Below are 13,625 nucleotides of genomic sequence, written 5' to 3'. Positions count from 1 at the left end.
AAACCCTCCTACACTGCTTTAAGTGCTTTAAAGAAACTAAACACAAGAAATGCCAGATGACAATTTCAACATCAGATACGCTGCATGTACTTTCAAGATTATCTAGTAATAAGATGTGAAGCTGAATAAGGTCACAGAAAAAATAACAAAGAAACAAAGAAAAAAAAACAACAAGTCTTCAAATCTTCTGACAATACCAAATCATTCATTCACAGTGTCATAAGAACTATGTTTGATTGTAAATGCAATTTGAATAGAAAAAGTGCTCTTACTCATACATTACAAATAAATACCGGGAAAAAGAGCAAAACCTTCATCTTGCATTCACTGTTGCATCTTTTATCAATTTAGTGCACTTTTAGTCAGAGTTGGTCCAATATGAGCTTCCATTGATAGCAAGTTACGCTATCTAGACACAGCTATTCATCACCAATGGGAACATATGCTATGAAGTTACCGGTGCACAGTTTTTGTGCTGATGTTAGCACCAGAAAAGGTTTCAAACCTTGCAGTTATTCAGTCAGCAGCGTGTTGGCAACTTTGATGCACCACACCCTTCAGCGCTTACAGACCCCAATCTGTAACTTTTTGTGGTCTGACACTTTGCGTCTCAGTTGCTGTGGTTCATAAATGCTTCGACTTTGCAATAATACCACTCACAGTTGACTTTGGAATATCTAAATTTTTTAAAATTTACTTATTACACCGATGGCATCCTTTTATAGTACCACACTACCACAGTAAGTTGCAGGATCTACTCTCACTTACATAACTGAAAATAAAACTAGCTGTGCACCCGACTTTACCTGACATATTTTAGCTTAACAAACAAAAGCAGGTGCAACAGTTATTTGCATGGACATTGACCCTGTTTTTACCCATCTCTGTAATTCTCCTTGTAACTGCACTGGTCTTTTCACTGCTTATACCGAGGCTCATATCGAGCTTTGGCTACTTCCGATTTAGCCACTTTCCTTTTGTTAGCATGTTCAAACTGGGCATGTTCAGTTGGGTGAGGGTTTTTAAGTCTCTCAATAAGGTTGTTTCATGGCTACAGCACCCTAACAATATGTTAGCATATAGCCGTAACTGTGTGAACAGCTATTTTCTGCATGAAAACGACATGCATGAAACAGACCAGCTCATAATTGGGCATATGTGAGACTCACCAGGCAATCTGGGCCAAGCACACGGAAAATCGGCCAATCCCGACCCCTGGCCGGTCGATCAGCGCATCTCTACTTAAAAACACCAGAATTCGCAAATAAAGTAAAAACTGTAGATTTTACTTGATCGATAACTAGAATTGTGTTACATGATACAAGATATTTTGAGGCATTTCCTGTACCAAAGCAAGCATAGCAAAGAGACAAGAATGTAAACAACAAATTAATGCTTTGCAGCCAGTCACTGTTTTAGCGAGAAAATTATGACAGGGCTTAGTCACCAGCTGTCATCCTTTATGTTGTCTTTTTGCCTCCTTAATTGCATACTTTATGCTCCCATCATAAAAATTACATAAAACACTAATTTAGATTAGTATGGCCTTAGTATTTCATAGCAGGAGACACTCAAATCTACTCCATCTAATCCAAGTGGGAACAGTAGGAGGCGTTCTTTCTAGAACAGGAAGCAATGACCCGTGATGGTGGAGGTGCCACTCTCTGTAGGAAGTCGCACATTTGTATTTCCTCCTTAGCCTTACCTCCTAGTGATTAGAGGAACATCTGCAAACACCGACAGTCCTCTCTGCTTCCCTCTTCATATTTTACACAAGCAAACTCCAGGAATCATTACCCAACATGAGCTCATCATTAGCACATTCATAATTCAGTGTAATGGATTATGTAATTGCTCCATTAATCACGGGAGCCACCCCAGCATACTTTCCTATGCGTTAGTTTAATTATGGGCAATGCTTCTGTTAAAACAGATTCTGTTTGCAGTAGCTGATTCGAAAAGTCTATTTTCTACTGTGGGAACTTGTGCAGGCTGCAGTTTAGAGACAGCATAGAGTTCTTGTGGTATGCCCGCAGACAGCTCTTCAATAAAATGTGTCATGGCAGGAGGACACAATGAAAAAGTAGGCAAAAGGGCACATGCCTTTCAGGAAAGCAGTCGTCAAACTCAGGCATCACTTAAGTCACATAATTTACTGGCTTTTGCAGCCTGTGTGATAAATATTCCAGTTATATACGACGGCTGGAAGTGTCTGAAAAAGATTAAGACACGTAGACATGGAGGTACTTGTCATCTGATTCCAGCAGCTGGCATGACTTGTGAGGACTTAATCCAACAGTGTCATCAGCTATTTGTCAAGGAAAAGAGATAGGGGGCTCTGCATTCCCTCCTCTGTACTATTGTTGGAATCTCAATGTGAAAGTCTGGCTACAGTCCTTTAGTTTGAGTGACATTTGACTATCATCACCGAGGGACACTTGGTGTATTTCGGTCATCTCATCCTTATTAAAAAGGTCAGTGACAGGCAGAGCTCCCTGTGCACTCATAAGTGCGCTGAGGGCTGACAAGAAGTAACAGCCTTTGTTGGGGGAAAAAACTGCTGTTACATAACAGAAATCACTCTAGATATACAGAAACTGCAGCATACTTATCAGTTATTTTCCTTGTGTGCTTTCCTCCCCCAGATTGTACTCGCAGTGATGTCTTTGTTACTTTTGCCTTGTTTCTGCACTTGCAGAGAGAGCGCAAGAGTCGGAAAATTAATATGTATTTTATACTGCTGCATATATGGTCCAGAATAAACCTCCAGTCTAAATAGGACCTGAGTGATTGGTCCTTCAGTCACTACCTACACAAAACAAACAACTAAATGGTTTGTGGTTACTGTCAAGATGCTGGCAAAGCTTCACAAGGCTTAAAGCCTCCTGCCAATAACACCGCCTGAGCCAAACAGAAAGACGGTGAGAAACACACACAGAATAAAAGATGGCAAGAAATGTTTTTCCATTGTGAGGAATACACATGTAATGCTTGCGGGGAAAAAAAGAAGCTTAGGCATTCACCTTGCTGAACTGACATTTAAATAAGCAGGAGCCATTTTCTTCATCAATCCCTGCATCCCTCCCCTTTCTCCTGCTCCCTCCGTGCCACTGTAATTTGAAGCTGTCACAAACAAATCCCTCTCGCAGACCTTTCCAAATGTCAGGTTTTCGTCAAGCTCCATGACGGCCTTCAAGAATCAGACCCGCGGAAACTTTTGTCAAGAAAAAAAGAAAAAAACAACTGGAAAAAAAGCAGCAGAGTTCAAGTACGTATGCATATTTATGGGCATTCACAAATTCACTCCTCGCAGAGTAACCAGAGCAGGGATGGGACTGAGCTACTGATCTGACAGTCACTTGACTCCACATTTTACAAGTATTGCTCGGGTTTTGTGCTCGTTCTGTGTCACAGTTGAGAAAATACTAGGATTTTATTTATTTTTTTCTCAGGCCAGCGGGGTTTTTCCTGGCTCACAGTGTGCCTTTGGTGGGTGACTATACGTGGCAATTGCCCTGCAATGAATCTGTGTTATGTGATAGAAATATATGCGTTTCTCTTTTTGTAACTTTTCTACATGATAAGACAAAATGATCCGAGGTCTGTCTTTTGCAGAGATTATTTAAATAGCTGAGTCTTCTGTCCTCTTTGTCAACCACTTCTAATTTCTCACCAGGGAAGGCTTTTTAATATCTGGAATTTTGGTACCTTTGCCCTTTACAGGCTCAGAAACCTATTGTTATTTTTTATTAACTTTTTAAAAATTCATTCCAATTTTTTGCAAACAATGATAGGTGGGCAAAACGGCACTTTTGGCTCCAGTCTCCAGTGGCTACACTTGAAGCCCAGAAAAATATGTGATTATCCTCAGAGACTAAATCACACATGTGTATAAGAGCACACGTGCACTGCATGCCATTTAGAAAAAGTAGAAAAAAAGAAAATATTTAGAAACAATTCCCCAAATCCTATAATAAAAATAAAAATAATAATAATAATGATGTAATTACACATTGCTGAGGCTTCTTTTCAGCTCATTTAAGACCAACTGACCAAAACTAAACAAAATGGGAAGGTTAGACAATCTTCATAAAGCCTGCAGTTTGTTCAGGGTCAAAAACATTTGGAGGAAATACAAAAAAAAAGTAACACAAAATACTTCCTTCAATAACAGACAGACATTGCATAGAAAGCTTGGCACAGGTCAGCGTCAATTCAGCGACTATATATTCAAACTGCATCATTTTAATAACCCCTGGCACAAAGAAAGTTAACAAGAAACTGTTAGCAGAGTGTGAATGTGTGAGAATGAAATGAGGGAGAGCAAGACGAGCTAATCAACTCTTGCTCTTCAGTGGCATTTCGCGAACTCTCTGCCACTAGTTCAACGTGCACAAAAGGAACCCCATCATCAATAAGTGAGCACGCTGATATAGCACAAGTAGATCCAGGCTCCTTCGCCATGAGATGGGACGCACATCCTATAGTAAAAAAAATGTTAAATGAATTTTGAAGATGAACTGCTTGAGGGATAAAAAGTAGCTTCTTTGAATATGGTTATAGTAAAAAAAAGAAAATGTAGAAAGGAAAAGAAAATTACCCTCCCAGCTTGAGTTTGTGGTATAGCCTTTCTTAAGACATAGATCCTACCTATGAAAAAAGCTCCCCTTTCACAGCAGCATGTGTAAGATGCTGAGCAAGTAGTGGTGATGGACAGCAACAAGGACTTAGAGAGGTTAGAGCAGGCAAAGACGAGAGAGGGGAAAAAATCTTTCTTTTCACTGTCAAGATGTTTTACTGCCATCTTCTAATCTATGCAATTGCAGTTGCACATTGTGTCAACATGTCCAGAAGGCCAGGCTGGTTTGGGATTTTTTTTTCTGCTACCCACCCCACTCCTAAATTTTTCCTCTTCGTTGCCTTGCATCAGGCACAGGATCTGAGGCTTTAATATGGTTGCCAGTGAGGCAACAGCCATTTAATAACAATGCAATAGTTCCTCACAGCAGTAGTCCAGTGTCGCTCATACACCCCGCCGTGTGCAGATGGTACATTGTCTGTGATTTACGAAAACATTCTCCTTTCAGAGATGTTTTTCCTTTCTCCCCAACACATCCGCTGCACCTTTTGTCAGCAATATTTAAGTCTCTTCTTGATAGAAACAACACACTTTTTGTCTGAAGCCCATGAAGTCATATTTCGTAACAGGTCAGCTAAAGTGGCTACCCCCAGAGGTGATGTGAGAGTGCATGTTTGTGTGTGTGTGTGTGTGTGTGTGTGTGTGTGTGTGAGTGTATGGTTTAGTGGGAAGCCTCTCACATTTGCCTCAAAGCCTCCCGCAGTGGGGGACATCTGGAGGAGGCGTTGCCGAGTAAACAGAGAAAAGAAGAAGAGTTCAGGCCTGAAATATCATCCTCCAAGGACGGAGCTGGCTTTCATTAACATACAAAGGGGGGAGAAACGGTGGTGGAGATTTATTCAAATCAAAATGGCTAATGTTGCCATAAGCCAGTCACCTTGCCAACTTACCCTAAAACTCATTCTTTTTATCAGTGCCCCTTCCCCTGACTCACTGCTGAGAGCAATTAGGGCAAAATTTGATGAAAATGACCAGTAATTCAGTGTAAGGAAAAAACCTTCCGAGTAACCATTTCACAAGGTAGATGTTCATTATGAGCCAGCAGGAAAGAGCCTCCTCTTAATAGAGTGCCAGCCATAAACATCCCTCATCATCACCGGGCCTGCCATTTGATCTCACCTCTGGGGATTCTGTGCTGGGCAGCTTCATTCATTTCTTCTGTGTTTCACTGTCTGTTTACTCAGTAATGGACTCTGCCCAGAGAGTTGTTAAGGGGAACAAAGTGAAAGTGCCCGACACTCTGCTGTGGCGGTGATTAACGACTGAATTAGAAAACAACTCCGGGTCACCTTCTTTAACATTGTGATGGATGATCTCTTGCGAGAATTTGATAGCAATTGTTATAGGTGTGCCAGAATCTGGATCACAGGTGGGGCAAAGCGACGGTGCGTTTACAGTGCGGATCAACTTTTCCACGAATCTGCGAGCGGTAAACACTGTGCTGTAATTAACAGCTAAATACAATAAAACGAGGCTTTGATAGTAAGCACCTCACTGATGAGGGTGCATGCAATTGTGTCCACCACTGTCTGTAAAGCTTTAGTTAGTGTTGCCCTACTTCAGCTGTGTATATGCCATCTCGCCTGTCACAGGCAGTTTACAAGACTGGGAACGAGGGTTGCCATCTGTCCCACCTCTATGGGGTGCACAGAGGGACGTTTTGCACAGTTTTGGCATGCCTGACTTCCCCTAATGCTGCACAAATGTTTAGAGACATTACATAAGCAATGAGACCTCCACTAGCATGGGGGAGGGGTGGGTGTGGAGATGGATATGTGCATTAGAGGACAAGAAAAAAGCCAAAGAGGAAACAAGATAAGAAAGTGTGAGACAGCCGCCCTGGTCTTTTCATTCTTCTTACCAACTGCACTTTCAGACATATAATAGCGCTACAGGGCTACACTGGCGTTGCTATAGGGTGTATGTGAAGGGTAAATATGAATAAGTGCAGTTTGAAGGCATTTGAAATGCCAATACCTCACATGGGGTGTTTTTCATACCATCAAAGCAGGATTCTATAAATCTGGAAAGCTCGCACAGCTGCAATACTTTATACCACAAAGTATCTGGTAAGTGACGTGTTCTACTGTGTTTGATAAAAGCAGTGTGTTGCAAGATGTTGAAATGCACTGTCTTAAAACCGGGGGCAAAAACAATTTGTTTCAGAGATCCTACAAACAAAAGCTTCTAAATTTCCCTAATATGTTAAATGGATCAGCCAGCACCCTATAATAGCATCAGCAACAATTCCCTAAAATTAGGGGGGTGAATGTTTAAGGATAGATCAAAAGATCAAATCTAATTCTTTATCTGACTGTAGCTGAACTTGGAGAGGTAAAAAAAACTCACACACACAACAAAAAACAGAATTCACTGGTGATTCTGACGCCAGTTACATTTAGCTTTTGCAGGAAATCGAGAAGAAGAGGAACAGCAACTTGATGCACAGACCACTGAGCGCACCCCTGCCAAGGAGGTTTAAAATACTACAACATGTTGCAACAGACAGCCTAAACTCGCTGTTCCCTACTCATTTTACAGCTCATTATACTCACTGCCCTGATAGCTACCTAAGGACAGACTGGGAAAGAAATGCCCAGCTATCCACACGTTTGCTTAAACTTACTCAACCCACATCCGAACTATACACAGTCCACACAGCTAACTGAGCTGCGTCTTTCACCTCGAGCATCTTTTGTCCGCACAGTGTATCACATTTACATCCCAACTTAGAGAATGACCCACATGCTGCTGATTCCATTTTGACAGAAATCTTAATCTAAGTACCAAAACTGAGCAGCCCCAGTGTTGATGTACTTCAGTCACTGATGTTGCAGCGTGGCAGTAATGAGATGGTGCTAGTTACCCTCACCCACCCACTCACCCACCAGTATTACACCTCAAGCACTCCCTGCAGTGACCTCAGTTGCTGATTTTATCACTTCCTTGTATTGCAAACGTACTTCAAGTTTATCTGTGTTAACGGTGTTATATGAAATGTATACATATCTATAAAGACATCTGTACGTATAAGATGAGGCAATGCAACAGTTTCATTAACTGGACTGATATACAGATACACACGGCTAAGCTGCAGATGCTGTGTGATAAAGTGTTGGGTACAGCATGCTTCTTAGGCCGACTCGCTGCTGTTCTCATGGTGGTCCCCCTTCCTTTGTAGCCTGCCCTGCAATTGATAACGTCCACCGATTTTTTTCCACGAACCAGCGCCCATCGTGTGATTGCGCTTTTTTGGGTGTGTGCGTGTGTGTTCTGTTATTTTATATTTAAGCATATGTCTGTCTGTGTTTGTGTGTGCTAGCATGTGTGAGAGAAAGCTAATTTTCTCTGCCGCGCACCAAAGGAATAACCTCTGAATTAGTATTCAGTAATGAGACAGGGTGTGGGAATGATGGTGAATTTGTAAGCACGCACCATCTTCCCTAATTCCATTTAGGAGTCCTGTAAACACTTATAAATGCAGCAGATAGTTACAGCAGCACCCCCCGCCCTCCCCTCCTGCTTTCAGCTCTCATCAGGCTCGCACATCTCCAAAGAAACCAAGGGCAGGAGAGGAGGAGATACTGCAAATCACATTATGGGACATGAAATTAATCCAGCCTCCCCAAACATTTGGCCTTCACACAGTTTAACCTTGAAACTGCTTTTTACTTCCTTGCATGAAGACTTTATAAAAACCCCCTCTGTCACATCCAAAAGAGCAAGCCTGACATTACAACAATGGCGCTGCCGAGGTAATAATTCAATAGGATCCTTCACCGTGCTGATGATATGTTGTAATTTCATTTCACTTACGTCTGTTTCATAATGTAATACACAATTGAGCAGGGGCACTTTACGTCCCAAAAGACCACTTCCTCCTTAAGATAATAAAAGCCTTTTGTGCTTGCCTTTGAGAAATCCTTGGTGGATTATGTGAGTGCAGATTTGGGAGCACATCAATTAATATGCATTAAACGAAAGTGTATTAAGTTGTGAAAAAATAATTAATAACTCTAATTGCTGTAGTGCTGCTTTGCCAAACGACTCATACCTTAATGCTAACAAGATGGTCTCTGACACGGCCAACAGGGGCCAAAGTACGAGCGCTGCGTGACCTTTTTGCACTGCTGAAAGACAATGCACCTTCACTTTATTACACGGGCACATCGCTCTCCCCTGATACTAATGTAGAGTGGTGCAAGGTAAAAGCACAGAGTGACTGTTGCAGTGCATCCACTCCAATAACAGCAGGAAAAAAAACCTGCCAGCCAACTCTGAAGCCACATGAGGTTCATCCTTACTAGTTTCAGTCAGAATAAAATACATCTGTTTGTGTTAGAGAATACTGTAGATCTCTTATGCAAACCCTATCGCTGGATCTTGTCCCTTTGTATAGTACAGAGAATAGTGCTGGCACAGGGTTCCACTTTCCCCGTTACCACGAAAAAGACATCCACAGCTCTAATTATCCTTTACCCCTGTGTAGCTCTGGAGAACACAACTGCTGCTACTGTCAATGAAATTATAGGAAAGGGTGTGGGGGGGTTGGTTAGCGATGATAGTCCCCCTCTAACCAAACCCACACTGAACATACGCGTTCTTCAATGTGCGTAAAAGTGAAGACTCACAATGCCTTAAGAGAAAAGAAAGGCAAAGAAATGGGAATGACAAGTAAACTATTTCTTTGAGATATCTTTTCAATACAGCATTTCTAAAGGTGAGAGGAGTTTTCAAAGCATGAGATAGTACCTCTTGCTGAGTAATGACACCTCTTGTTGCCGTGAGTAGCGAAGACCTTGTTTCCAAGTTCTCTGCTTTGACCAAGAGCAATCTGGGGCCGGATTTACCGTCTCGATCAGTTTGCAGTTCTACGGCCACGTTTTTCACAGCAGAAAAAGTAAACATTAAAAACACTATCCCAGCTTTCAGCTAAATCAATCTTCACTTTGCTTGGAAATAATGAGCACGTTCAGTGGGCTTCAAATGAACACCGTTGCTCCCGGGCTCGTCAGCTCTACACAGTCACATCACACAGGCACTTTTGAGGAACGCAGGAAAAAAAAAGAAGACTAGTCTTAGCCTTCAGAGACCAATTAAAACACATATTCAAATTGACCTAAAAGAAGCGTAATAAGGCATTCGTTTATGGTGCTGTCCCATACCTATAGCTTCACCCATTTTTAGATACACTGCAATTGTTTTCAACCCTGACAAACAAATAATCTCAGCAGAGTGGAAAAACTGAAAAACCCCCTCTCCTATCTCATCTCTGCAGGATCAAAGACTACATCGAGATGTGGTGAGCACGTAATTTTCACACAACATGCACACGGGCTCATTCAAAGGACATGAAGGCAGAATTTACCAGCTCTGTATGCACAGCATGCATACATTAGTTGATTCTTATTAAAGCCCACAGTGAACATTAGATCAGCATCATTACTATCTACAAAGAAAATACACTGAAAATAGACATCTTGTTAGCTTCACAATTCGGCAAATATGGGAATTACACAGCATGGTGTATTAAATGCTACATGTGTCACTATAGCACTGAGCAAGGCAGCTGCAAATAATCAGTTGTTTTATCTACTAAAGGTCAAAATAAAGAAAAATGTCAAAACTTTCCAGCACCTCAAAATGTTTCCCTCCACCCAAAACCAAAAAAATTCAATTCAAAGAAGGTTTAAAACAGTGAAAGAGTGACATTTTCAGGGAAATTTTCTTCCAGTCTACTAATTAATTAAAGCAATAAAACCTATTAAGAAAACAAACTTGAAATGGAAATGAGAAATTCAGGCAGCTCTTCAGCCAGTCAGAATTTTAACCATGACATATTTGGCAGCACAGCCCAGCGGGCAGGCTACGCAGCAACTCTAAAACACGCTCCCTCTCCCTTCCACAGCACTTCTTGGGAAGCCGCTCTCATAAATCCCTTCTAATGGTTGCTGGCGAGGGAACTTTTTAACACAGAACTTAGCAGCCACTGTTATTCACCCATAGAGCGAGAGTCTTGGGATGATGGATGGTAATAAATATTGCACGGGGCTAACAGAGGTCCCCTCAGAGACGTTCAATTGCCTTGAGTGATAGGGTGCTGCTCGGCAACACAGGAGAGGATGGCAGAGGGCAGGCTCTTCACGGGGTCGGCTAACTGAGTCTGTTCAATTTCCTCTGTGGAAACATGACAGGTCCCATTCTAAATGATAACACTGACTCACAGTGTGGGAAGGTGAGCCTAACAAAGGGTGCCTTCTGCAAAAAAATATGTATCTTAACGTATGTGTAGCGATTTTATTGGTTATGAATGAGGAATTGATCCACTGTGGACCAGGAGTAATTGTGAATGTAGAATACCGCTCTGTGTTGGGAGCTCTTTCCTGCTGCACTTTTGCAGTTTATCGTTTTTTTCCTGACAAGGGAGCTCTGTTGAGCTGATCTGCCCACCATCTTAACTGCTTCCTTGACAATGGCTGACAACGGAGCATGTGTCCAAGCTGCACACATCTGTAACAGCCTGATATTCCTTAAGGCGCACACGCCCCCCTCCCCTCTCAGTCAATACATGCACATGGGCATCTGCTAGACAAAGAGGTCACCTCTTATTTAGCTTGAAGTGATCCAATTATTTACTTTGATTATATCAAGATTATACTTTTTCTTTTTTTTGGGGGGGGGATGCTGTATGCAAATTATCTTAGTTGACAAGATTTAATTACTGACAATGATGTTTTAAATGATGAGCGATAAGGAATTGGGATAACCCCGGTTCTTCATTAATCCAACACGTATCCTGTTGTCATATTTTCAGAGTAATCAGTGAATTAATTAGTCCAATAATATGTAAGAATACTTTAGTGGGTGTAATTAACAAGTTAACACAAGGCAATTAGCAGCTCATTCATACGCTGTGTGCACCTAAAGGTGGCTGTAAACAGAGGAAGCACTTTCTTTACTACTTTTTTTAAAGTTTACACAACCAGAAGTGATACTTTATTCCAGCTGCAAATAACAGTTCAGCAATTAAAACAATATAAACTCACCTCTATGTAAAATACAGCTAACTGATTAAGAGCTGGAACTATGGAAAACAGCTCATTATTCTCCTCTAGCGGTTTTCAAGTCACATCCTCTATGGGATCAAGAGGACACCATCCACTTAACAACTGTTAAGTTTTTTTTGTTAATCACTTTCTAAAATCTTACTTTTATTTGGCAAACTGCACCTCTGCAGCTCCACACGAAACCACAAAATCCTTTCAGGTGAGTTACCTCGGGGCAAAATGTCATCAGATGCAGGTGTTTGATCTTCTATCTATTTGCGGGGGCCCTGCAATTCAAAAAAAAAGTTTAAGGGGCCCTCTGATCCTCCGTAACGATGCGTGACAGCTTATTGCAAAGCTCCTCCAAAAGAGGTCTTAAAATGTGTGCAAGGACACAAACACGTGAAAGGTCAGTGACATTGTGATGCAGCAAATGTGCTCCTGTTGGGAGGACTTGTGTCCGTGCGTTTTGCGCGTGCGTTTTTCTTTCTTTCTTTTTTCTTTTTTTTTTAAGAGACACAGGCTGAGCAGCGAGGAGCGCTGAAGATTACACAGGATGACGTCTTCTACAACACTATTATGCCTACAAAAACTCAGTCATTCGGATCAAGCATGGGGTATTAGAGGATTTATGAGCAAATAGTCTCGCTGGAAAGCACAACACAGCCTATACAACTCCACAGCCATTCAACAGACACTCTACTAATGCACTTCCTATTTTCTTTTAACCGACACGCACTCCGTGAGGGGTCTGGCTGTGTGCAAAAACAATACACTCCGCATGCCTTTGCCGAACAGCTACCTTTCGCCATGTAAAGGTGAGGAACGTAAATGTCAACACTGTAAGGAGGGAAACGCGGTCCGGTCGTGTCCACATTTGACACAGCGTGTTATATACGTGGTCAGAAATAATTTCCCTCCCGTGTGTACAACCCACCCCGACCGACCATTCCCCCATCTTCATGGCGCAGTAAGGTGGACACACATGGTCAGAGCCGTATGCGGACCCGAAACCCAACGGCGGCCAACTCTCTTTTGAACCCCCCCCTCTCACCACCACCACCATCCCTCCTCCAAAACTGAATTAAACGAGTTAAATCGGCACGGCTGTTGTTGCTTCTGTAAATGCAGTCTTACCTGGATGAATGGTATCAGATAGCAAGTTGAGAAGCCGACTTTTTTTTTTTTTTTTTTTTTTAGGCACACGTCGGCGGCAGCATCATCCGCTTCGGGGACACGAAATAAGATTTGGAGTAATTCTAATTCCACCTTATTATTAATCCTCCGCGCGCTGCACGAGCGGCTTCTCTCGCGGTCTCTCTCCCTCTCTCTCTCCCTCTCTTTTTCTTTTTTAGGGGCAGGCGAGAAGAAACAACCGGATAGAGAGGAGTGATAGCCGAGCAGGGAACGGGCTACAATGTGTTGAAGCGAGTCCTTGTTTATTAAAATACGACGGAGCATAAACGCCGAGTAGGTGTCTAACTGCTTCTCTGCTTTATTTTGCCCCTCTCTCTCTGTCTCTCTCTGTCTCTCTTTGGCTGTAGTCACACTATGTCTAACTCTCTTTTTTTATCAAGGCGGGGTCTTGGGTCGTTTAAACCAATGACATAAACCAAGAAGAAGAAGAAGAAGAACACCCCCCCACCACCACCACCACAAACACACACACACTCCCCTCTCTCCATTACCACCGTTTCTCTCTCCCTCTTTCTCTCTCTCTCTCTCTCTCTCTGTTACACACACACACACACACACACACACACTTTCCTCTACCGTGGTGAGCATAAATGATGCGGTCATTTTTGGTTTCTTCCTCTGGAATGACCGCATCTCTCTCTTTTTTTAAAGAGTTTTTAAAACTGAGATAGTTTTAGTTTCAGGTGAGGAGTGCTTTAATGTTTTCTTGGGGAATGGCTTTTTTTTTTTAAATTGTGATGCTC

At 42.1% G+C, this 13,625-nt stretch overlaps 1 protein-coding gene across 3 annotated transcripts in view; it reads right to left on the bottom strand.

Moving 5' to 3' along the window:
* Positions 1-13,231, bottom strand: part of ctbp2l (C-terminal binding protein 2, like) — a 94,254-nt gene extending 81,023 nt beyond the window's left edge. For 2 of the 3 annotated variants that reach the window (XM_013269514.3, XM_005471406.4), the window contains exon 1: positions 12,823-13,231. The gene's annotated coding sequence lies outside the window, so the exon portion shown is untranslated. The remainder of the gene's footprint in view (positions 1-12,822) is intronic. The other variant, XM_005471404.4, reaches the window with a different exon arrangement.
* Between the last annotated feature and the right edge of the window lie 394 nt (positions 13,232-13,625).

Source organism: Oreochromis niloticus, linkage group LG8, assembly GCF_001858045.2.
Source record: "Oreochromis niloticus isolate F11D_XX linkage group LG8, O_niloticus_UMD_NMBU, whole genome shotgun sequence".
In the NCBI taxonomy this organism is placed as follows: Eukaryota; Metazoa; Chordata; class Actinopteri; order Cichliformes; family Cichlidae; genus Oreochromis; species Oreochromis niloticus.
The sequence above is the reverse complement of the archived record's forward strand: the minus strand, read 5'-3'. Positions and strand labels throughout refer to the sequence as shown.